The sequence below is a fragment of the Magnolia sinica genome, chromosome 15 (genome assembly GCF_029962835.1).
Source record: "Magnolia sinica isolate HGM2019 chromosome 15, MsV1, whole genome shotgun sequence".
In the NCBI taxonomy this organism is placed as follows: Eukaryota; Viridiplantae; Streptophyta; class Magnoliopsida; order Magnoliales; family Magnoliaceae; genus Magnolia; species Magnolia sinica.
In genome coordinates, this window is record NC_080587.1 from 45,294,649 (window position 1) to 45,321,668 (window position 27,020).

Consider the following 27,020-nt stretch of genomic DNA (forward strand, 5'->3'; position numbering starts at 1 on the left):
GCCTGAGCTTTAGTCTAAGTCAAAGATTGAGTCAACCAATAAAGTGGGCAGAGATTAGCAGCAAAACTTGTCTCGACGCGATCGTATTAATAGTCGACCGAGCTATATCATTCTATATCTGGAAGTTACCTAGTAAAACTCTGGATTTCTACTCAAGATTTTTAGGAGATAAGGCTATAAAATCTCTGAAAATCCAAGAATATCAGGGATTACATATCCCAAGAGATTGAGATCAACTCTAATTTGGGAAACCGTACTGGGCATAACACCATTATAAATAGAGAGACCTTCATGGTAAAAGGTATGCAAAAACGTTCACCCAAAAACCTCTATTCTAAGACCTAGGTTATGACTTAAGCAGCGAAGGGTCCCCTAGTAAAGCCAGGGTCACCTTTTTCTTTTTTACTTATGCAGGTCCCAGGGCTACAGAGGGGGTGAACTGAAAAATAGCATCAATAGATTCTGTTTTGATGTAGCCCGGTAGAACCGCTTCTTTTTTAAGATGAAGATGTCTAATGTTAAATCACACATATAGAAGGGTTTTAGGTCTAAATGAAATTTAAATTAATCTAAGCTTGGGCTACCTTGATTCAATTCCTTAGATCTCAAAGGGGGTAGAGAAGAACACCCTTTTATAAAATCAAATTTAAGCAAAGAGAGATCAAGAAATTAGAAATCAAAAGGCTATAAAAAGAAACTTAATTTACCGGACGATAGCTTGACAATCACGGGGATCTTTCTCTTAAAGTGGTGGCTTGATTTATCTTTGAATGAATGAAAAAAGCTAAGAGAAGTCCTTTATTTATGGACTGAAAAACAGTTCCTTCGATTGGTTTAAGTTCAATCTTGAATGGTCATATGAGTAACCAAATTTCAAAAATTCTAGCGCGATTGGATTAAATCAACCCTCGACCAGTCGAGCAGGCACTCGACTAGTTGAGTGGGGCCCAAAAGCTTGTTGGAGTTCGAGTCGAGCCCTGCTCGATTGGTCGAGCCAGTTCCCACGATTGGTTGAGTAGGGTGCTCGACTGGTCCTAACCCTACCAGAAAAATCCTAAAAATTGAAAGAATTTTTGGACTGGTCGAGAAAAACCCTAGACTAGTCCAATCAAAGCTTGGACTAGTCGAACATTGACTAGGACTAGTCAAAATAGAGCCTATAACAAGTATAATAACCCATACAAAATATGCAATATGAATGACCTAGACCTAAGGTCTTTCTAAGGTCATTTATACTTGAAATATTGAACATTGAACTTGTAGCTTTAGTTGCTTCTGATTGATCTTGTACTTGATGTTCATAAAGCTTGATCATGGACACTTGAAGTTTTAACTTGAACTTGACCATGTAGTGCATTTGAGCTTGAACTAGCACACAAACTTGAAGTAGCACTTGAACTTGGTCTTAAACTTGATCTTGAACATGCACTTTGACTTGATATTTGAATTTGATGTTGCACTTGGACTTGAAGCAGCACTTGAAGTTTAACAATCTTCATGACTTGAGTTTAGCACATCTTCTCTTGAAGGTGAACTTTCCATCTTTGAACAAGTCAATCATTCCAAAGTGGTTTGTTACTATGAAATTTGACAATACAGGGTGCTTGACATACAACATAGCACTTACAATCTCCCCCTTTGTCAAATTTGTGACAAAACTAACTTAGAAGATCAACCTATACACAATGCAAAGGTTCACAAACTTCACAACTTCACTTCATAACATAACACTCTTTAAAAAAAAAAAAAAAAAAAACTTCCCCCTCAATTTGAGCTTGGTGACTTGTAAAGTACCTATATTAACAAATACATATTTCCAAAAAAAATGCACATGGGCACCACTCTACACAATACACCAATCAAACTTTCATAACCACAAATCAACAAAATTCTCCCCCTTTTCGTCACAACTTGACAAAGGAAGATATAAAAAGAGAACAAACATAGTTGTAATTATGATAATAGTAGAGAATAGTAGAAAAAGATTTAAAGTTAAAGTTAAAGCAAGCAGAGTGTTAACATCATCAAGTCATATACAACTAGTCAAAGAGTGAAAGATAAAGTTAATAATATACATGCCCAAATGACAAGATAAGATAACTAATTTGATCCAGAAGAAGGAGGTGAAATAGATGAATCAATCTGATGGAGTCCTCTGGTAATGCGATGAAAGTACTTTCGCATATTTTTCATAGATGATTTGTCACTCTCATGCAGACTATTTTTAGAAACTTTCAGTGTATCCACCTTCTCTTCCAAAGAGCGAATGCGCTCATCATATTTAGGTGGCTGATAATCAAGGTCAGCCTCAACATCATCTTATTCTATCTCATCAAAATATCCTCCATCATGGTGTTGGTTGGTAACGTATCTTCTTCTTTAACTTCCTCCACTTCCTCATCCCTTTGGCCAGGATTAAGCTTCATGTTCATCTTGTTTATATTAGAATTATTGAAAGGAAGAAGAGTAATAGGAGCTTCACCAGGTGGCATGATCACATTGCAGTGTAAAGCTAAGGTGGTCACCAAGTAGGTGAAAGGAATATATCCTTGGCTTGGATGAAGACGAAATTGAATGATAATATAACATATTAAAGATGGATGATAGATGGGAATACCCGACACAACGAAATGTAAAATACGAACCATGAAAGAAGTCGATTCATCATTGTTGCCAAAGTGGGGATAGACATTCGCAATGAAAATGCAATGAAGTACCCTGTATTTGGGCAACATTTTATTGGCCCAAAGCGCATTTCCCGCACTCCATTCCGAGTCCATGTTACATAATTTATGGGTTAGCGATTGCCGTTCCGATTCATTCATTTTTTTGGCTAAGGTTGGTATCGAAATACCATCATCATTGTCATTAACATCGAGTAAACCTGGAATCAGGTATTGATCAACTTGAAATGTACCTTCTCTAAAGCTAATAGAGAAAGTTAAATGTTCAAGAGATACATCGCTAATACACGAAAACATCCCTTGTGCAATGGAGCGGTATGCGAGTTCGCCGTAATTTAAGATGTTTTCCCAACCTATAGCAGTAAGAATGGGAAGGAGCTGAAATTGCGCAAGGTGTTTTGAATTGACTAATTGCTCAACAATAACCTCGCGATGACGAAGATCCCACATATACTCAGGATCTTCTTCAAGAGGACATAGGGTTCGCACCCTAATAGGTGTGGATCGAGAAGAGGAAGCTCTAGTAGCTTTCTTCTAAAATTGTCCTTCCATTGCAAGATTAAAGAAAGAAATACAACAAAGGAAATAAAGATTTCAAACCCAACAGATTTTTTATCTAGAAACCCATAGAAAACAGAAGAAAAGCTCAAATCAAACCAAGAATCTAGTAATGTATGTATCAAAGAACCCAAATATAAAAGGAAATAAAAGATGGAGCACTTACCAAGCACTAATCGAAGATGGGTTCGATGAGTCGAAAGAGAGCTGGATGAGGAAGAAGAGAAAATGAGAGAAAAAGTGATTTTCTCACTCATAAAGGCTTCCAACTGCACAACTCGACTGGTCGAGTACATGCCCGACCCATCGAACCACGACTGGTCGAGTATGTGCTCGACCGGTCATGCAAGCACCAAAATTTTAAATATTTATTCATTCTAAAAAAAATCATTTTCATAAATAATAAAATAAAATAAAACATGCAAACATGATAAACTCAATTAGAATTACACATTCCAATATCCATTATCAATTTTGAAAACCTATTCCTATCAAGTGGTTTAGTAAATATGTCAGCAAGCTGATTTTCCATTTGAATTTATTCCAACAAAATGATTTTATCTTCTACTAATTCTCGAATATAGTGATACTGAATGTCAATATGCTTCGTATGGGAATGCTGGATGGTATTTTTAGATATATTAATTGCGCGAGAATTATCACAATACAATATCATTGTATCTTGCACAATACCATAATCATTAAGCATTCTTTTCATCTATACAAGTTGGGTATAAGAATTTTTTACTGCAATATATTTAGCCTCAGCTGTGGATAATGATATGGAACTCTGTTTCTTGCTATGCCAGGAAACTAAATAATTTTCAACATACAAAACATCCACCACTAGTAGATTTTCTATCATGTATGTTCCCAGCCCTGTCAGCATTCGTATAACCAGCTAATTGAATGTTAGTATTATGTGGATACCAACGGCCTAGATTAGTTGTACTTATGACATATCTAATAATGTATTTGACAACAATAGGGTGAGATTCCTTAGGATCTGATTGATATCTCACAGAGATACCTACACTGAATGTTATATTAGGTCAGCACTCAGTTAAGTATAGCAAACTATCAATCATACTACGATATAACCGAGGATCTATACTTTTACCTGTTGTATCTTTTGAAATCTTGAGAGTCGTACTCATGGGCGTATCGAATTTCTTACCCTTTTTAAATCCAAAATTCTTAACTAGGTTTAAGGTATACTTGGTTTGAGAAATGAAGATAACGTCTTCTAGCTGTTTAACTTGTAAACTTAAAAAGTAGTTTAATTCTCCCACCATACTCATTTCGAACTTGGATTTCATCAATTTTGCAAACTCAATGGACAAGTTAGAGCAAGTAGAACCATAGATAATATCATCACTGTATATATCTATGCTATTAGTATGTGTTCATTCTATTTTTTAACAATTTTTTTTATCAACACTCCCCATAACAAAATTATGACTAAGAACTTAGTCAATTTCTCATACCATGCCCTGTGAGCTTGTTTCAAACCATAAAGTGCCCTTTTAAGGCGATATACATGATTAGAGTGTTTAGGGTCCTCAAAACCCTTAGGTTGTTCAACATAAACCTCTTCATGTAGATCACCATTTAAGAATGCACTTTTAACATCCATTTGATAAATTTTAAACTTTTTAAAGCACGCAATGGATATGAATAATCTGATGGATTTAAGACGAGCTACTGGGTCAAAGGTTTCATCATAATCGACTCCTTTTATTTGAGTCTACCCTTGTACAACCAGTCTAGCTTTGTTTCTGATTATGTTCCCTAACTCATCAGATTTATTTTTAAAAAATCCACTTGGTTCCAATTATATGTTTATCAGATGGTCTAGGAACCAAATACCACACATCATTCCTAACAAATTGATTAAGTTCATCTTGCATGGCAACTATCCAATTTTCATTAGTGAGTGCCTTTTTTTATGTTGGCTAGTTTGATTTGGGAAGTAAAACACACATAATTACATGTCTCTAAGTTCCTAAATGACATTCACCTTGGAATTCAATCTTTTAGGAAGTAATCGTAGTATTTTTGCACAGACTTTACTTTTTGGGATACCATCTCCAAGACCCCACATAGAGTTAACTATGTCATTTGGTTTCATATAGAGGTCCATGAAAGACTCATTTTCTTCCATACAAATTTCCTCAAACCTAGTGGTGAGGATTTGAACTTTAGACTTTTTTTACTATTGTTGTTCCATCATGTGTCATTTCAAGAATGTCCCAGGCTTGTTTAGCAGTATCACTAGAAATGATTCTTTTGAATTCATTAAGTGATAGTGCATAAGTGATTGCATTTAAAGCCTTACCATTAGCACTACTCTCATATTTTCTAAAGAGTAGTACATGTGTAATACAGTGTTTCTTTAAGGGACTTAGTTCCATCACTGCCTAGAACTTCAGACATTGGTGGATTCCATCTAGTCACTATGGCTTGCTACACGCTTTCATTAATGGATCTCAGAAAGATCTTGATTCTGGCTTTCTAATAAGCATAGTTGGAGCCATCAAACGTTGGTGTCCTAGTGATAGAAAGGCTATCGAAATTTGATATACTGAAAGCTCTAGATCGATAAGGTCAGGAAATAAATCCAAGAGAATAAGCTACTTGGCTTTGATACCACTTGAAAAGGGCTAGCTCTCAGTCCTAAAAGGAGGGGGGGGGGGGGTGAATAGGACTATGGAAAATAAAAATAAATTGTGGAATATAAATGTAGATAGTTGAATCAAATAACAATCTCAATAGTAATAGTATTGAGAAGTTGATATAAATATTATTTAAAGGACAACCTTACACCAAAAACCAAAGTTTATAGTAGGACAACCTGATGTCTTGAACTCGGTAAGGATAAAAAACCCAAACTAAAACAAGAAGCAATAGAAAGAAATCTAGCTATTACAACATTCACCACATGAACATGAAATAGATACAAGCATTCTTCACACATACATCACATACATCATCATCCACTAAACTCCAAGAATTATAGTGGTTCGGTTTGTACACCAACTATTCTCAAACAGCCACACCTACTCCACTCCTAATAATCATAACCAACATGATATTGGCTTTCACTATGAAAGAAGGTTTTCCAAGGTTCACCTTAAAACCTTTACAATTGTGTTTTCAATGAGCTATCACAATTAAAAATCCCACGCTGAGATTTTCTGGCTATCTCAGTCAAAACCACAATAAAGATTTTCTAGCAATCTTAAAAACTGAAAGCTGTAAATCAAAATACTTATCTGTAGATTTTGTTGTGATGTAGCCTAATAGAACCACTTCTTTTTTAAGATGAAGATGTCCAATGTTCAATCACACATATAGAAGGGTTCTAAGTCTAAATGAATTTTAAATTAATCCAAGATTGGGCTACTTTAATTTAATTCCTTAGATCTCAAAAGGGGTAGAGAAGAACACTCTTTTATAAAATCAAATTTAAGCAAAGAGAGATAAAAAATAGAAATAAAAAAGCTATAAAAAGAACCTTAATTTACCAGACAATAGCTTGACAATCACGTGGATCTTTCTCTCAAAGTGGTAGCTTAATTTGGCTTTGAATGAATAAAAAAAGCTGAGAGAAGTCCTCTATTTATAGGCTGAAAAATGGTCCCTTCGACTGGTCTAAGGTTAGCCTCGACTAGTCCTGGGAGCAACCATATTTAAAAATTTTTGGATCGATCAGATAAAACTGACCCTCTACTGTTCGAGTGGACTGCTTGACTGGTCGAGCTTGGCACTCGACTAGTTGAGTGGGGCCCAAAAAAGTTGCTGGAGTTCGAGTTGAGCCCTACTCGACTAGTCATGACCCTACTAAAAAATTTTAAAAATTTGAAATAATTCCCGGACTGATCGAGAAAAACCCTGGACTAGTCGAGCCAGAGCCTGGACTAGTCGAACATTGACTAGGACTAGTCGAAATAGAGCCTATAACAAGCACAATAACCCATACAAAATATGTAATATGAATGACCTAAATCTTAGGTCTTTCTAGGGTCATTTATACTTAAAATATTGAACATTGAACTTGTAGCTTCAGTTGCCTCCGATTGATCTTGTACTTGATGTTATTGAAGCTTGATCTTGTACACTTGAAGCTTTAACTTGAACTTGACCATTTAGTGCATTTGAGTTTGAACTAGTACATAAACTTAAAATAGCACTTGAACTTGGTCTTGAACTAGATCTTGAACATGCACTTTGACTTGATCTTTGAATCTGAAGTTGCACCTGGACTTGAAGCAACACTTGAAGTTAAACAATCTTCATGACTTGAGTTTAGCACATCTTCTCTTGAAGGTGAACTTTCCATCCTTGAACAAGTCAATCATTACAAAGTGGTTTATTACTATGAAATTTAACAATACAGGGTGCTTGATATACAACATAGCACTTATAGAATGGTCCCATGAAATCGATGCCCCAGTAATCAAATGCTTTAATGATCAGAATGGGGTTCATGGGTATCATGTTTTGATGGGACAATGCTCCCAATTTCTGACAATGCTCATAAGCTTTGCAAAACTCATGAGTATCCTTGAACATAGTGGGCTAGTAAAATCTGCACTGCAGAATTTTGGTCGTGGTCTTTTTAGCAGAAAAGTGACCACCACAAGCCTGAGAATGATAGAAGGAGATAACACTTTGGTGTTCATTGTCTGGCACACATCTCATTAAGATTTGGTAAGGGCAATATTTAAACAGATATGGATCATTCTAAAAGAATTTACGTACCTCGATAAAGAACTTTTTCTTATCTTGCGTAGTCCACTGTGTTGCCATGAAACCTTTAACAAGATAATTAGCAATATCTACAAACCAAGGTGAATAGGAGACTTTAAACAGTTGTTCGTCAGGGAACATATCATTTATATGTGTCGTCTCAAGGGATTCAAAGAGATCAAGGTGGGAAAGATGGTCAACTACTACGTTCTCTACTCCCTTTTTATCTTTTATTTCTAAATCAAATTCCTAGAGTAGGGGGATTCATCTTATCAGGCGGGGCTTAACATCATTGTTAGAAAGAAGATACTTGAGTGTCGCATGATCTGTGTAAATGAGGATCTTAGATTCGATCAGGTAAGACCTAAATTTGTCCAAAGTAAACACTATGGCTAAGAGTTCTTTTTCCATAGTAGAGTAGTTCACTTAGGTAGGATTTAGAGTTCTACTTGCATAATGAATAGTGTAAGGCCTCTTTTCTTTTCTTTGACTTAAAACCGTCCCAAGAGCATAGTTAGACGCGTCACACATAAGTTCAAAAGGAAGGCTCCAGTCGGGTAGTTACATGATATGTACAATGGTTAACATGCCCTTGAGCTTAGTAAAAGCTTCTTGACATTGCTCAGTCCACTCTTATGGGATATCCTTTTGAAGTAAATTGCATAAAGGACGAGGAGGTGACTAAAGTCCTTTATGAATCTTCTATAGAATCCAGCATGTCCTAAAAAGGATCGCATGTCTCGTATGTTCTTAGGTGGAGGTAAGTTAGAGTTAAGATCAATCTTAGCCTTATCTATCTCAATTCCCTTGGACGAGATGATATGTCCAAGGACAATCCCCTTATTAACCATGAAATGAGACTTCTCCCAAATCCATACCCAATTCTTTTCCTCACATCACTTCAACACACATTTAATATTCTCCAAATAATCGCTCAAGGATGGACCATAGACCGGGAAGTCGTCCATGAAGACCTGTAGATACTGCCCCACCATGTCAGAAAAAATACTCATCATGCAACGCTGAAAAGTGGCAAGGGCACTGCATAGTCCGAATGGCATCCTTTGGTAAGCAAAGGTGCCAAAGGGACATGTGAATGTAGTCTTTTCCTTATCTACATAGGCTATTTCTATCTAGTTGTAGCCCAAATGCCTGTCAAGAAAACAGTAATAGGAATGACCAACTAGCCTCTTCAAGATTTAATCAATAAAGAGCAAAGGAAAGTGGTCCTTCCTCGTGGCGGTATTCAACTTCCTGTAGTAAATGTACATTCTCCAACTAGTAGTAACTCTAGTTGGCACGAGTTCATTATATGCATTGGCTACGATGGTGATTCCAGACTTCTTATGAACCACCTGAGTTGGACTCACCCATTGACTATCGGATATAAGGTATATGATACCCACATCTAATAGCTTAAGAACCTTGGCCTTAACCACTTCCTTTATGTTTAGATTTAATCTACGTTGTGGTTGTTGGGAGGTCTTTGCATTATCCTCTAAATAAATGCGCTGAGTATAAATCAAAGGGTCAATTTCCTTGAGGTCCGCAATTAACCATCCAAAGGCTCCCTTATGCTTAATGAGAATAGAGATTAGAATACTCTCTTATTCTTGTCAAGGTGGAAGAAATCACCACCAGGTATGTCTCATCTTGACCTAAATAGACATATTTTAAATCAGATCTTAAAGGTATAGAGATTAGAATACTCTCTTATTCTTGTCAAGGTGGAAGAAATCACCACCAGGTATGTCTCATCTTGACCTAAATAGACATATTTTAAATCAGATCTTAAAGGTTTTAGGTCAAGCTTCATTACCTTGAGGTTAGACGGTAGATGTACTACATCAGTTTGGGGTAATTCTTCAAATTGTGGCCTCCACTAGTTAACTTCAAGTACCAGCACAGTATCCAACATGGTCCCCATCTCCCTAATTATGTCATCATCCAAATCATGGGAGTGGGTGAGGCACATCTGTAAAGGGTCGGAGGACAAGGCCATCAAAGTTCTATCCTCCACGAAAGAATCAATCAAGTTAAAATCGTGAGAATTGTCATCACCCTCTAACTGTTTACCCGTATTGAAAAAGATATTCAACTTCAATGTCATATTTTTAAAAGACAAAATCATGACTCCATTCTTACAATTAATTATTGCATTTGATGTGGCAAGGAATGGGCAACCAAGAATGACAAGAATTTGAGTGCTCATGTCTATAATGGGTTGAGTATCCAAGACGATAAAATCTACTGGGTAGTTGAATTTGTCAACCTGGACCAACACATTCTCGATTATCGCTCTTGGTACACAAATTGAACGATCGGCAAGTTGTAATGTAGTCCGTGTGGGTTTTAATTCACCTAGACCTAGTTGTTCATAGACCGAGTATGGGATCAAATTTCCACTCACTCTTAAATCAAGAAGTGCCTGCTCAATGCGATAATTCACAATTACACAAGTAATGGTTGGGCTACCTGGATCTTTTTATTTCTATGCCCCATCTTGCTTTAGGATGCACTCACATTTTCTGTTAGAAAATTTTTCTTTTTAATACTTTGCCCCCTCTTAGTCGTGCATAAGTCTTTTAAAAATTTACCATATAAAGGTATTTGTTTAACTACATCCAGTAAAGGAATATTGACCTTCACTTGTTTCAACACCGCTAGAATGTCCTAAGAGTTAAAGAAAGGTTTTAGTTCAATCAACCATCGGGGGAATGGTGCAATTAGCTTGCTTTGGAGTTCCGGTTCTAACTCTTGTGGAGTGTTACTAGGTCTATCAGTTTCACCTACTTCCGGGGTCCTTAAACTTTTCAGCCCTTACCGGAATAGATTTGTCAATTATCTTCCCACTCCTAAGAGTGGTGATAGAGTTAGCTTGCTCCATGTGATTTGAAGAGCTTGGATCACTTATTTCGTATTGCGGTTTAGGATTGAGGAAAGGTTGGGCTGGAAGCATCCCTTTTTCCCAATTGAATTGTTTATCTCACGCTCTTGTATGGCCTTTGAAAGGTCTTGAAGGGTTTGCAATAAACTCTGATTGATAAGCTCTTGGTTTTGAATATGTTTCTGGATTGGATCCTCTTGAGGTTTCCCTTGATTCAAGAATTGGTTAGGGATTCCTTGAGAAGTAGTAGTTTGTCCATTCCTCCAACTAAATTTTGGGATGATTTCTCCAACTAGGATTATATGTATTAGAGATGGGCCCACTGAAAGGTCTTTGGTAATTGTTCATGGCATTTGATTACTCGTTCAATGCCTCTTGAAAAGCAGGTATTGTTGAGCAATTTTCAGTTGTATGTATGTTGCAAGCACAGATACCGCAAACAACTTCCTTAGCCTTATCCTTCTTAAGTTCCATAACCTCGACCTTCCTTGTGAGACTAGCCACTTTAGCATTTATATCATCATCCTCTTTCAACAAGTATATCCCACCTCTCTCCCGTGCTTGGGTAAGCTTAGATGTAGTGCTAGATATTGGGGAGATGTCCCATGATTGTGTGGTTTCAGTAAGTTTTCCTAAGTAATTCCACACCTCATTGACATTTTTGTTCATGAACTCCCCATTGCACATTGTCTCGATGAATTGGCGCATGAAAGATGTCAGTCCATCACAGAAGAAAGTTGTTATGCACCATGTTTCAAAACTATGTTGTGGGCATGAACTGATGAGATCCTTGAACCGCTTCCAACATTGGAAAAATGTTTCATCTTCCCTTTGGGTGAAGTTCATGATCGACTTCCTGATGGTGTTCGTCTTAAGGTATGGAAAGAATTTTTTTATAAACGCCTTCATGTCATTCCATGTGCCAATAGATCACGGACATAGTGAGTGCAACCAGGTCTTAGCTTTTTCTTTTAAGGAGAAAAGAAAGAATTTCAGCCTAACCGTGTCCTCAGACACATTAGGAAAATATAAAGTGGTTATAACCTCATCAAACTCTTGCAAGTGCAGGTATGGACTTTCATATTCAAGTCTAAGGAACTTTGGAAGGAGTTGGATCACTCCAGGGTTGATATCCATGTTTCCTGTGTTGGAGTGATATCCATGTTTCCTGTGTTTCCTGGAAAAAGAATACATGAGGGCGTGCTCAGCTCTGGAGGTTTTAAGTAATCTCGTAAAGTATGAGGCGGGGGTGCATGGTGCCCCTCATTCTCATCCTGGACTTTCGTAACTCGAGGTTGCGGCTAATTCACTGGTTGATTTATAGCCATAACCTCAATTAACTCTGAGGATCTCGAGTGGTGTCTAATCCTATGATGGATAGATAACCCCTCAACTAATCATCCTTCACTCAAAACACGTCGAGTATTGTCATGGACCCACTTAGGCATGAAACATTCTCATCCCACAATTTCAGATTCTAACCTAAACCTAAAGGAAAGAAGGGAAATAAAAATCTAGAATTAGAAAGAGAGAGAATTAGGAAAAAGTTACCTAATTAGAAAGTTCTATGTTAAGATCTTGCAAAAGATAAAAAAGAAAGTTAGTTTTTAAAAAAAGAAATAAGGAAAGCAACCTAGTTTCTAGAAACAAAAAATAGAAAGTTTCTAAAAAGAGAAAAAGTTAGTTTCTAAAACAAATTAGGAAAGTTTCTAAACCTAGAATTAGAAAGCAAAGTTAGGTTTTAAAATAAAACAGAAAAACCTTAATCCTAAAAATATAAAATAAAAAAACCCTAATCTTAAACTAATTCCAAAACTAACTAATCTCAGAAAAACGCAACCGTTAGTCCCCAGCAATGGAGCCAAAAACTTATTCAAAACCCTAAGTGTAGGGTCGCGATGTAGTAATAATCTCGATGAGACTGAGGTCGAATCCACAGGGACTAATCTTGTGAGTATTTTGGAAGAAAATAGAAGTGGAACTAGAAGAAGATGAAAACCTAAATTTGGAAGTGTAGAGAGTAATTGTGAGAGATTTAGTGAAAAACTTAAGAAATTCAAAGGTGGGAACTAGGGTTTCCAAGGATCCACTTATAGCAATCAGGGAGATCTATGCTTGATTCAAGGGAACAACTGGAATCTGAGTCCCATCTTGTCTAATTGGAAGATATCTTAGTAAAACTAAATCTGAACTTCCTTTGATCTAATTCTCAATGGATGAGAGTCGTGAGAACTGGAAGAGATTCCATCACAAAACCATGCCCTGGAGACAATGACTCACAATAGGATATACCAATTACATAACCAAACATAAGAGAATATTAAAGATTAGAAGGGCTTCCATCACCCAATCATGCCTAAGGGTTAATGGTAAACAATAAGATTTCTTAATTTCATAATCTCATCACATGAAAAGAACATACTCAAAGCTATCGCAGATCTATTGTAATTTGAGTCGCAACAAACAATTAAAAACTAGAAGTATTCCTTAAGACTCAAACTAGAATAAAAGAGAGTTCAACTTAACATGAATCAAACTAATAGAAAAAATCCCATCACGCTACAAGCTTCACCTCTTAGCCCTAGCTAAGAGGTTTAGCCAACCATAGTCATGATTGGAAGTAAAACCCGAGAAGAAAGCGTGAAAATATAAGGAAGAAAGAAGAAGAACACTTGGTGACGGCTCTCTATGCGTTTTCTCCACTCCTCAAACCCTAGATAATGCCCCGGGATACTCCTATTTATAGTTGTGCAACACCTCCTTTCGCTTCTCTTTGGAAAAATCTGGAAACTGTCTCAAATTTATGCACTCTGCGTAACTCTATGTAACTTAGTGCGATTTGTTCGATGACATTGAATAGGCTTCAATTTCATCGAAGGTGTCTTTTATACGTGCTTTTTCTGCACTTTTGTAACTTCATCTAAACTTGTAACCTTCGATGTCATCGCAGAGGCCTTTGATGTCATTGAGCATTGTTCGAGGAATCGATAATGTGTCCAAAATAGTCCAGTGAGATATTCTAATTTCTTCAATAAATTTAATGTCATCAAAGAGACCCTTGATGTCATTGAGAAAATCTTCAATGTCATCATGGAGTGCTTCGAGTAATCGAAAATGGTGTCTAATATGTCCAGCGAGTTTTGCCAAATTTCCCAAGAAAATTCGATGTCATCGAGCAGGTCTTCGATGTCATCGAGCAAGGCTTTGAGTCATCGAAAAATGTCTTCAATTTATCTAGCGACCAACTCAATTTTTCTTTATAAATTCAATGTCATTGAATGTGTCCTCGATGTCATCGAATAGTGCTCGATGACATAGTTAATGTGTATTCTGTACTTGTTCTTTCGGCTTCGTTCCTTCTCCACTTGGTTTTCTTAAATCTTGAGACCTTAAAATCTTCAATCTTTGTCTTAGAGATCTTTAAGCGTTAAATCCATGCTTTTAGCACCTTTTCCAATCTAAGCTCTCAAATTCACCATAAAATACAAACATGAGTAAAATAGGACATTAAGTAGTATCATGTTCACAAAACTAAGATATAAATGGGGTCTAATATGCAATATTTTACCCTCAACATTGTGTTGCTAAAACTGGATAATTTATTTTAATATGTTGGTTTTGGTATGCCCTTAAGGGTTTTTTTTTGGGTTTTTGGACATTGACTTAATCTACCCAACCTTGGAGTAGTAATTTTGATGAAGTTTTGGCATTATCTTTTCTTCTCATGTTAGATACTCTCTATATTATTATCTTTTCTATCTAAAATATGAGTTGCCTACTTATGATGATATATTCCTTACCCAGATGATGCTCTTAATGCTTATTTCATCATAAGATTTGTTCTCTTACCCTCTGTTTTATCCATTTTCAAATGTTATTGGAATATTTCTTGATTAATTGTTTGTTAATAACTCACAAAACGGTGGAGAAGAAACCTACCCACCAAAATGATATTTATCTCTTGTAGAAATTGTTTGTTACCCTTGTTGCAGGTTAGTCTTGATAAACACTAAGGCGGAGCAACATGATTGTATATCACATGTCAAGTCTGGAGTTGTAAATTTTATTTTTAATATGTAATCTTTATTGTTTTGGTATGTCATTGGTATGGACCATGACATGGTTGTAGGTTAGGTTATTTTTATCACGTAATTGACAAAGGGAGAGATTGTTAGTGCACTTATTTGCACCCATGTCTGTTAATTACATGACTAGTTGTATCCTGAAGTCGGATGAGTTCTAAGCAAATAAAGACCGATGACACAACTGGATCAGAAGCATCGAAGTCACATTGAAGATAAAGGATTGCTTATACGATCTTAAACCTTCCAAATAGATGATCCCAACTAAAATAGGAAAACCCACCTAGGTCATCTATTCTAAGTCAATCCCAAGTCCATATCTTATATCCTATAGTCTTGTGTTGAGGGTCAAATATCATAAATTATCCCTCATTTATTACATGGTTTTATGAACATGATAATGCTTAATGTTCTATTTTAATCATGTTTGTATTACAAGGTGAATTTAAGAGCTTGGTTTGAAAAGAATTCTAAAATCATGGATTTAATGCTCAAGAATTACCAAAGCAAAGGTTTGATCTTAGAAGACCAAAAATGAAGAATTCATTTGCTAAAGATCTAAGAAAATCAAGTGAGGAATGAAGAGCATTGAAGACTTAAAGTGAAGTAAAGGAACCCTAAAAATCTGCCTCCTTCGACTAGTCTAAGTGCAACCTTAACCAGTCGAAGGATCCTGCTCGACCAATCGAAGATTCCTTGACCCGAACTCTAGCGAAAAAATCCTCTAAAATCAAGTCATCCTCGAACAGTCAAAGGTCGCCCTCGACCAGTCTATGGTTACGCAGACAACACACGAATTGAGAAAATTTGAAGCGGTTTTCAGATTTTTCCTACTCGGTGCAAAGTTTGGAGTTTCAAAACTACAAATAGGGGTCCTTAGGATGTTCCTATGCATCTTCTATGGTTTGAGGAGTGGAGTAAAAGGGTGGAGTTGTTGTCCAGGAGTTCTTCTTATTCCTCTTTAGTTGGTCTTTTTGTTTTGTTTTAGAGTTTTAGTTCAATCATGTCTATGGTTGGCTAAATTTCTTAGCTTGGGCTAAGAGGTGAAGCTTATAGCATGATTGAGATGTTTGCTTTGTTTTGATTCATGTTTTGTTGAACTCTCTTGGATTCTAGTTCGATTACGAAGGAATATTTTTAGTTTTTAATGGTTTGTTGTGACAAATTACAATAGATCTGCGATAGCTTGAGATATCTTCTCTTCCTGAATTGAGATTGTGAAATTAGGAAATCCTATTGTTCACCATTGTCACTTGGGCATGGTAGGATGATGAAATCCTTTCTAACTTTCACAATTCTCTTATGATTGGTTATGGGATTGGTAAATCCCGTTCTTTGCCTTGTCTGTTGGGCATGGTTAGGTGACAGAATCACTTCTAAATCTTCACCACTCGCATCCATTGATAATTAGATCCATGAGAAGTTCAGAGATCTGACAAATCTCTTCTTATCAATTGGATAGGATAGGACTCAGATTCCATTTGTGTCCTTGAATCATGCAAGGTAGCTTCCCAAATGCTACAAGTGGATCCTTGACACCCCAGTTACCACCTTTAAATTTATAAGTTTTAATTGCCTTATTCAAAATCACTTTCTCAAATATTTCAGATTTAGGTTTTCATCTTCTTCTAGTTACTTTTAGAAGACACACAAGTTCAGTCCCTATGGATTCGACCTCGGTCTCACCGAGATTATTACTGCATTGCAACCCTACACTTAGGGTTATGAACATCTTGGCTTAAGCAAGTCCTAAGTTGGTGAAAATTTTATTAGAAAAAACTAGAAAAGAAAATTTGTCCACTGTCGATAGGACGAAGGTGCCACCGAAAAACACCTTCGGTACCACCGAAGATACCTTTGGTGTTACCAAAGGGGCTCAAAATAGTCCAGTAAGCTTAAAATGATAATTCGGTGTCACCGACTGGATATTTCGATGACACTGACAACCACCGATGATCGAAGTTCGATGCCACTGAAAGATACTGTTTTTAATCAGTAACTTGGAAATTTAATTCGGTACTACCGATAAATAATTCGGTACTACTGAAGCAAGATCAGTGGTACCGCAGGTTACTTCGGTAGCACCGTAAACTAGCCGTTTTCTATCCATTGGAAGCTTTTATCTATAAAAGTGGCTTTTAGGAACTTGTAATATGCATGGATTAAGGTTGCTAAGAGTCCCTAGTGCAACCCAAGCTTATCCTAGCCTACCTAAACTCCATCCATATGAGATTCATGTTCTCTTCATTGTGATTCATCATCTTATGAGTATTCAAAGCTCAAACTTATGAAGAACATGATCTCAAGCCTTCGCTAGAGTATTGAGACCAAACCTATAGGTATATCCTTGATCTCAATCATACTCTAGTGTATCCATTAGTTGAATCTCTTAGGAAACCAAATCATAACCTTCGTTAGAGATTCAACCAACTCCCATAACCTTGGTCACCTTTATAGGTATATCATATGTAAGGTTATTCTAGATCGTGAAAGTGAGCCAACAAGTAAATCTAAGCAACGCGATCGAAGGAGCACCAGGAAGCTAATTCAAGCATGAAAGCACGAAGATCAAGCATAACAAGATGAGCTACAAGAGATAACTCAATCTGACAAGTAAGTGTTATTTTAAAGAGTTTAAAAGTTTAGTTTCTTTCCTCATGTAGGATTGAGGCTAAGAGTTTGCTATCAACAAACTCATTTAGGTTCTTTGTGTGGGACCTTGGTCGGTGGTCCTAAACACTAGGTGCCTTGTGTGGGACCTTAGCTGGTGGGCCTAAACGTGGGTTCTACGTGTATGACCTTTGCTCTTGCGGAGAGCATAAATTGTTGTCCTTAATGTAAGACTACAAAGGTTGTTGGTGAACCTGATTTAAAACCATGATAGTGAAATCCGGTGCACTCTAGGATTGGGTATGGATGCCGAGAGTGGAGTAGGCACATAGCCGAACCACTATATATGCTTATGTTTGGGATTGTCATTTGCGCATTTAATTAATCATGCTTTTATGTGCTTGAATGTTTAAATTCTTATACATAATTGAATGAATGCTATTTGATTAATAGGAAGCACTTCCCACACACAAGCTCACTATGATATAGGCTAGTTGCTCCATTGGTATATCTTAAGCTGCCTATGTGATTGGACCTTCTAACTGGCTTGGAAGCCATTAAAATTACATTACCTTCCTAAGTTTATTTGTAAATCATTTAAGTTAGGTAATAGAAGTTTTTATTTAGTACAAGCATTTGAAAAGTCTTATTCACCCCCCTCTAGGACTATAAGAATAGTTATATACTTCCACTAGTGCGGTGTAAACTGCAATTTCAGCTCATTAGCATTTCTTCACAGGTTGGTTAGGAGTATATTTTCCTTAGACTTTCGATGATTATGCAAAAGCGTACTCGAGTTCTCACCGACTCCCACTCTAGCATTATCAATCGAGGAGGATGATTAAGAAATCAAATAGTTGGATTACTAGAAAAATAGAGAAGAGTGATCCCATTGACTTCTTTCAATTCTCGTTTACTAGTTTCCCAGACAATATAGAAGTTGTTGATGATGATTCTATTTCTTTTGATGAGCACTTATTCTTTATTTCTATCAGATCCAATATTCTTCCTTTAAGAAAAAATAACAAATTCTGAAGAGAACCATATTATCCCAGTATATTCATGAGCCAATTTGGTTTTGACCAAACAGTACCATAAACATTATTATGAAACCCATGAGGAGTTATGATATTGGACTATATAACTGGGCTCTAATATGGAGACAACTCTTAAATGTCAATACTGGATCTCGCTTTATAATTCCCGGCTATAATTATCTGGTCCATACTTCTTATTCCTGGATGCGTTGGTGGGCTCATCAATATTATCTGGTATGTAAGTATTATCCAGTAGACTATCCCATATGCATTCTTCCACCATAAGTAAAAAGTTATCAGAAAGACCAAGGCATAGGTTATTTTGAAGTGACAGATCATGCCCCATGTCCAAGTCAGCTTTGTATAAGGATTTCTTTAGAAGATATTGTTTATGAAGTAAAACCTACTGATAACCTCGAAGGATAGATTGCTTTTGGTGTTCCTTTGAGGAATTCAGAGAATATGTTTAAGTCATCAAATCTTCCAGAAGAAAACGATAATTCTTTGCGATTTCGTTCTTCGCTGTGTTTGAGAATTCTACGAGAGAATTTTCCTTCATCATCAAAGAATCAAGAGACAGAAAAATCCCATAGCACTTGTTGGAAGGATAATTATATTATAATTGAAGACTAATAGTTGATCTTGAAGATTTAACTTGAATAGAGTTTTGTAGACATTTTGAAAGTATTTGTCATTGTAATTTGCTTCTGTTTCAAGAGAAATACATTTCTATCTATTTATTTAATCGGTGTCTGAGATTTTCATGATTTATATTATCATATCAAATAATTTAATACTTTTGAGCATTAAGTGAGATAAGCTATTGTTGAGGATCAAATATTGCATATTATCCCCCATTTATATCTTAGTTTTATGACCATGATACTGCTTGATGTCCTATTTTAATCATGTATGTGTTGCAAGGTGAATTTAAGAGCTTGGATTGGAAAAGGTGCTAAAAGCATGGATTTAATGCTTAAGAATCATCAAGGAAAGGGATGGATCTTAGGAGACCAAGATTGAAGAATTCACATGCTAAAGATCCAAGAAAACCAAGTGAGGAATGAAAAGAATCAAAGATTTGAAGTGAGGAAAAGGAAGGCTGAAATCATCCTGAAAAAAGCATATTCTGAAACTCTGGGTCATTTTGTGAAATTGCGTAGACTGAAGTATATTTTGAGAAACTGCGCAGAGTGAAGTCTATTTTAGCAAACTACATAAATTTGAGGCGATTTCTAAAGTTTTTCAACTAGGTGCGAAAGTTGGAGTTCCACAACTATAAATAAGACTCCCTAATATGTTCTTAGGCATCTTCTAGGGTTTAAGGAGTGGAGCAAAGGGTGGAGAAACCGTCGCCAAGAGTTTTTCTTCTTCTTCCTTAGTTGTTTTCATATTTTTCTTAAGAGACTTTAGTCCAATCATGTCTATGGTTGGCTAAACCTCTTAGATAGGGTTAAGAGGTGAAGCTTGTAGCATGATGGGATGTTTCTCTTACTTTAATTCATGTTTATATTGAACTTTCTTTGATTTTAATTTTATTTTAAAGGAATACTTTCAGTTTTTAATAATTTATTATGAGTTAAATTATAGTAGATCTTCAATAGTTTTAAGTATCTTCTTTTCCTTATTTTAAGATGGTGGGATTGGTAAATCTTGTTGTCGGCGATCGTCCCATGGGCATGGTTTAGTGATGGAATCCCTTCCAAGTATCACAATTCTCCACCTTTGAGAATTAGATTAATGAAAGTTCATATTTGGTTTTATTGATATATCTTCCAATTGGATAAGATATGACTCTAATTCCAATTGTGTTACTTGAATCAAGTAAGAGGGCTCCCTAATCACTACAAGTGGATCCTTGGTACCTTAATTCCCAACTTTAATTACTCTATCCACAATTACTCTCTCAAATACTTCAGAATTAGTTTCACATCTTTTTTTAGTTCTACTTCTAGTTGCTTCTAGAATACTCACGAGATTAGTCCCTGTGGATTCGGTCTCGGTGTCACCGAGATTATTAATACATCGTGACCCTACACTTAGGGTTGTGAACAAGTTTTTGGAACTGTTGTCAAGAGTTAATGGTTTTATTTTTCTGAGATTAACTAGTTTTGGAATTAGTTTAAGATTAGGGTTTTTCTACTTTCTATTTTTAGGCTAGGATTTTTTCAAAAGTATATTAGAAACTAATTTCCTTTCCTTTTTCTATTTTTAGAAACTAACTTACTTTCTATTTTTAAAAACTTTCATTTTTTCTTTTTTTAGAAACTAGGTTACTTTCTTAGTTCTTTTTTAGAAACTAATTCACTTTTCTTTTTCTTCTGCAGGATCCCAAAATAGTAACTTCTAATTTGGTAACTTCTTTATAATTATCTCTCCTTCTATTTCTAGATTTCTATTTCCCTCTTTCCTTTTAGGTTTAGGTTGGATTCTGAAATTGAGGGCTGATAGTGTTTCATGCCCAAGTGGGTCCATGATAACACTCGACGTCTCTTGAGTGAAGGAGAATTGCTTGAGGGGTTATCTATCCATCACAGGATTAGACACCACTCGAAATCCATATAGTTAACTTAAGTTATGGTTGCCAATCAACCGGCCAATCAACCTCCAAATCCACCTCAATGTAGGGTTTAGGAAATCCAAGATGAGAATGAGGTGCATCAAGCACTCCCGCCTCGTACTTTATGAGATTATTTACAACCGGCGGGGGTGAGCAAACCTTCATGCATGATTTTTCTAGAAAATACAGGATACATGGATATCAAGCCAGGGGTAATCCAACTCCTTCCAAAATTCCATGGACTTGAATATGAAAATCCATATTTACACATGAAAGAGTTTGATGTGATCATACCCACTCTATATTTTCCATTGGCAGATGGAATGACATGACAAGGGAGTTCATAAAGAAAATTTTCCCATATCATAAAACGAACACCATTAGAAATTCGATCATTAACTTTACTCAAAAGGAAGCTGAAACATTCTTCCAATATTGGGAGCGGTTCAAGGATCTTGTCAATTCATGCCCACAACATGGTTTTGAAACTTGGAGAATAACAAGTTTATTTTTTTTTTTTACAATGGGCTGACTTCTTCCATGCACCAAATGGTCTAGATAATGTGTAATGGGGAATTCATAAATAAAGAGGAAGATGATGTGTAGGATTATTTTAACAAACTTGCTGAAAACACACAATCATGGGACATCTCCCCAAAATCAAGCACCATTTATAGGCCGACTCAATAAAAGGAGAGGGGCGAAATTTATCTTCCAAAAAAAGATGATGATATAAATGGTAAAGTGACTAATCTCACCAAAAAACTCGAGGCCATGGGACTAAAGAAGCATAAGGCTACAGAAACTGTTTGCTGTATTTGTGCTTGCAACATTCACATAACTGAAAATTGTCCAACAATACCTACTTTTCAAGAGGTACTGAATGAGCAATCTAATGTCATGAATAATTACCAAAAACCTTTCAGTGGATCCACTTCAAATACATATAATCCAAATTTCATTTGGATAAATGGAGTTTGTCTTTTGAAAATACGACATTGAAGCCAAATATGATGATTCCCACAATATTAGCCTGATTGACTCTTTTGTGAAAGATAAAACTTTTTCAATATCATATTTCCAAAAGACAAACTCATGACTCTATTCATTCAATTAATGATTGCATTTTATGTGGCAAGGAATGGGCAACCAAGAATGATGGGAATTTGAGTGCTCATGTCCATGATGGATTAAGTATCCAAGATGATAAAATCTACCGGGTAGTAGAATTTGTCAACCTGGACTAACACATCCTCAATTATCCCTCTCGATACACGAACTAAGTGATCAACAAGTTGTAATGTGGTCCAGGTGAGTTTTAATTCACCTAGATCTAGTTGTTCGTAGATTAAGGGATCAAATTTATGCTCACTCCTAAGTCAAGAAGTGCATGCTCAATCTGCTAATTCTCAATTACACAAGCAATGGTTGGGCTACCAGGATCTTGATATTTCTATGGCACATATTGCTTCAGGATGGCACTCACTTTTTCTATTAAAAAGATTTTCTTTTAAATATTTTGCCATATTTTGGTCGTACACAAGTCTTTCAGAAATTTACATATGAAGGTATTTGTTTAACCGCATCCAGTAGAGGAATATTGACCTTCACTTATTTCAACACCTCTAAAATGTCCTAAGAGTTAGAAAGAGGTTTTGGTACAATCAACTGTTAGGAAAATGGAGAAATTGGTTTACCTTTAGGTTCCGGTTCTAACTCATGTGTAGTGTTACTAGGTCTATCAGTTTCATCTATTTTCATGTCCTTAGACTTTTCTGTCCTTACCGAAATAGATTTGTTAATTGTTTTCCCACTCCTACGAGTGTCGATAGACTTAGCTTGCTCCATTTGATTTGAAGAGCTTAGGTTGCTAACTTCATATTGCTGTTTTAGATTAGGAAGAGGTTGAGATGGAATGTTTCCCTTTTCCCCAGTCACATTTTTTTTCTCAAGCCCTTGTATGGCCTTTGTAAGGTCTTGAAAGGCTTGTAGCATACCTTGATTGAAACACTCTTTGACATGCCCATATCCTAGACCGTACCATTTTGTATGCTTCCGCGGTCCTCTCGATCGAATTCTGGTGACCCGCGACACGTAGATAGCAGTTGCACATAACCCTAAGTCGTATCCCGTATTCTAGTGTTAGCTCAACCCGATACTTGTACCCTAGCGACCGCGCCGTCACCGTGGTTCTGACGCCGCGTTTCGCGCTTTGAGGCGATACCTAGGCCAGGAGATGTGGGCTCACGTTCAGTTTGAGGAAACAACGTGCATTTGCTAAACCCAAGAGAACATGTCCCATCAATCCCATCAATCAAGTACATGTCCCATCCCCAAAAGTAACTCCTAAAGTCAACTCTCTCTCTCTCTCTCCCTCCACCCATACATGTCAAGTACACACCTATCACTCACCCATCACTCACACCCATCACTCACCCATCTCTCTCTCTCTCTCTCTCTCTCTCTCTTACAACCTCTCTCTCAATCTCCCAAGTAACCCCAAAGGAGAGAACCCTCCAAGCTTCCATGGGAGAGAAGCTAGTGTGGTCCACCTTCCTACCACCTAATCCCACCATCCAAGTCCATCTCAACCGTTAAAATTGTTCCTTTGGAGCTCTAACATGCTTTGGCGAAAGAAGGAAGAAGAGATCTAAGGTGGGTGCTTTCTTAGGGTTAGATTTATATGTTTTTACTTGGATTTGACGATTTGAGGGCCCACTTATGGTGGGACCCATCTTGATGTATGCATTGTATCATAAAGGAGCTCATAGTGGCAGAGCTCCTCCCATCATCGCCATTCTATCTCTCTCTCTCTCTCTCTTGATGTGTGTGGCCCACCATGATGAATGTATTTTATCCACGCCGATGTCCATCCGAGGGCCCACCTTGCTGCCCATTTTTTGGTTGGGCCTGACCGTGATGTATTTGTTTCACCCACACCATCTAGATTGTGCTGGACAGTGCTGTGGGGCCCTGATGTATGTATTCTAACCACACCGTCCATCCATTGCTGGACGGTGGGACCCAGCTACATGTGTAAGGTCTCCATCGTCCAGAAAAGGTGCGTGGACCCACCAGATATATATCTAACCATTCATCTACTGGGGCTACACAGTAGTTGCTGTGATTGATGTCAGCAAGTTCCGTGGTCCCACCGTGAAGTAGGTTTTATATCTAACCGTCCATCATATGTTGGACGAGGGTTGGATGCTGGCGGGCCACCCATGTGGCACCACATCATGATATATGTATTTTATCCTGGCCGTCCACTATCCAGATGGTGCTGGACGTGTACGCCAGCTCGGTACATGTGTGAGATCCAGACCGTCCATTCATGAGGGGCCCGCTGTGATGCACATGTGGCACTCACCTGCCACCTGTGTGGAGCCCACCTTGAAGTATGTGTTCATCCTAACCATCCAAATGGTGAGACCCATTGTTGTGATGACATTAGCAGTCTGTGGGACTGATATCCACAGCCATCCAGCTGTTTTGCCAGCATGGGACCCACCTTCGTTATATGATTGTATATCCACTGCCCATCCATTTTGACGTGGCCCACCTCTGCTGGATTTGATCCACATCGTTTGTCCAGATGGTGGACCACCACATGGACCCATCTGGGAATCGGATTGGCTAGTATACCTCACACTAGCAGCTTGCTGCTACTGTACCACGTCAGCAAGTGGTGTGGGACCACCTCAATGTACGTGTTTCATCCCTGCTGAGGGACCCACGTGAGATGTAAGTGTTTATCCCAGCCATCCATCTATTTTGGACGGTGGAGCACTACATTGATGTATCGGTTTTGATCCACACCATTCAGTCCAGCATGGACAGTGGGCCCCATCATAATGCATGCGTTATATATTCACGTCATCTGTCTAGCTGGGGCCCTAATGTATGTATTCTAGCCACGCCGTCCATCTGTATGTGGGACCAACCATGATGTAAGTGTTTCATCCACGTCGTCTTGTCCATGTGTTGGATGTGGACCCTATACACGTGGTCCACCTTGATGTATGGTTTAATCCACACCGTCCATCAAGTTGGGACAGTGGGGACTCCATGATATGGGTTATATCCTAACCGTCTAGATCATATAGGGCCTGCCTCGATGTATGTTTTATCCACACTGTCCGTGGGACGTGTGATCTACCTAATGTATGCATTCTATATCCACACCAACCATCTGGTGGGGCCCATTTGCTGCATGTGCGGGGCCCACCTATTGTACATTGGTGCGGCTCATTGATGCAGTCGACTTGATGTATATGAGGCCCATTGGTGTGGCCCATTGATGCAGCCCAATTGATGTATATGAGGCCCATTGGTGCGGCCCATTAATGCAGCCCACTTGACGTATACGAGGCCCATTGGTGCAGCCCATTGTCATGTGTATTAGGCCCATGTCATGCAGCCCATCGTGATGTGTATTAGGCTCATGTCATGCGGCCCACTTAATGATGAGACCCTTATGTAAGGCCCATTGAGATTGTATATGGCCCACTATGTTGTGTATGAGGCCTTTATGTGAGGCCATGGGCTCATTATATGTTTGGCTCCATGAGGGCCACTCATTGGGAGCAATGTTAGTTGAATGTCCACATTAATGGGCAATGATGGTTAAATATCCACATTGTGACCTTCCCTTAAGCTAATTATCTATGCCGATTATCGATACCGATTATGAGTATGTGAGAGCATAGCATCATGATACATGCCCATATGCATCATCTACATTTTTGTTATGAGATGTGGTTGACCATTACACATGCCATTGGGCAGATTATTATGGGACTCCATAATAGGTGGAGTTGTCCACATGAGCTCGTGGTATGCACAGGTTTACTGCAAGATTGGATAGTGTGGCTCATGCATCTCGCATTGTGTGACATGACCACCGTACGCCGTAGTGACATCAGGGCCATAGCCTACACAAGCATGATGTGTATGGCCAGATGGGACACCATAAATCTTTTCCACATGTGGTGCTATAGATATCCCTAGGTGAAAGTCCTTAAATCCTCTAGGTTCCAGAGGTTGTTCCAACATCAATACCAAGTGGATGCAAGAGCGCATGAGGGTCGTATACCATTAGGCCGCATCTTCCACTGTATTATGGTCGGTTGGAAGGGGGTGCAGCCTTACTTGCCCGAGAGGAGGGGGCAAAGCTAGGCTGAGTTTGACCAGCTCGAGGAATGGGTCCGCTATCGACGAGCCGGGCCCGATATTGGCAGGTGGATAGTGAGGTCTCTTCCACTCACATTGTTGCACGCGATGGGGTAAAAATCTGGTTTGTAGTGTACTAGACCCTGGTGATGATCCCAGAGATGCACGGTATGACATGTGGACTTACTGAGCAAGAGTTGTATACCTAGAATTTTACTTATTCATTCATTCATTTACTATCCACTTGGGCTGGTGGTGCGAAATCAAGTCATCATGTGTACCTTCGTAGTGGCTAGGATTTCGGTTGGGGCACGCGACCAACTTGAGATCAAGAGTCTACCACATTGAGTCTGGCTATCCAACTTTAGGTATAAGACTGGTTTGGATAGAAGTCCCTTATGATGGACCCCATAGTCTGCAATACTACGTACTATCATCCCGACCTCACACTTCAGCTTGGTCATTTCATTCGCATCACATATTGCATTACATCCATGGCATATGACATTTTGGGTTGCTATGTTTCTGCACTTATATGGCCTAGACAGACTTCACAAGATTTGCATATTGCTTTGCATTCTCAGTATATGATATTGGCTTATTACGTTTTTACCTCGCATAACGTTGATATGGATGTTAACATTCATGCCTTGCATCGCATAGCCTTAATACGGCTGA

General features: G+C 37.8%; 1 non-coding gene across 1 annotated transcript; it reads right to left on the reverse strand.

Annotated features, from left to right (window-relative positions):
• Nucleotides 1-21,546: 21,546 nt before the first annotated feature.
• Nucleotides 21,547-21,653, reverse strand: LOC131228414 (small nucleolar RNA R71). The gene has a single exon (XR_009162917.1). It is a non-coding gene; the product is annotated as a small nucleolar RNA R71 (small nucleolar RNA).
• Nucleotides 21,654-27,020: the final 5,367 nt, after the last annotated feature.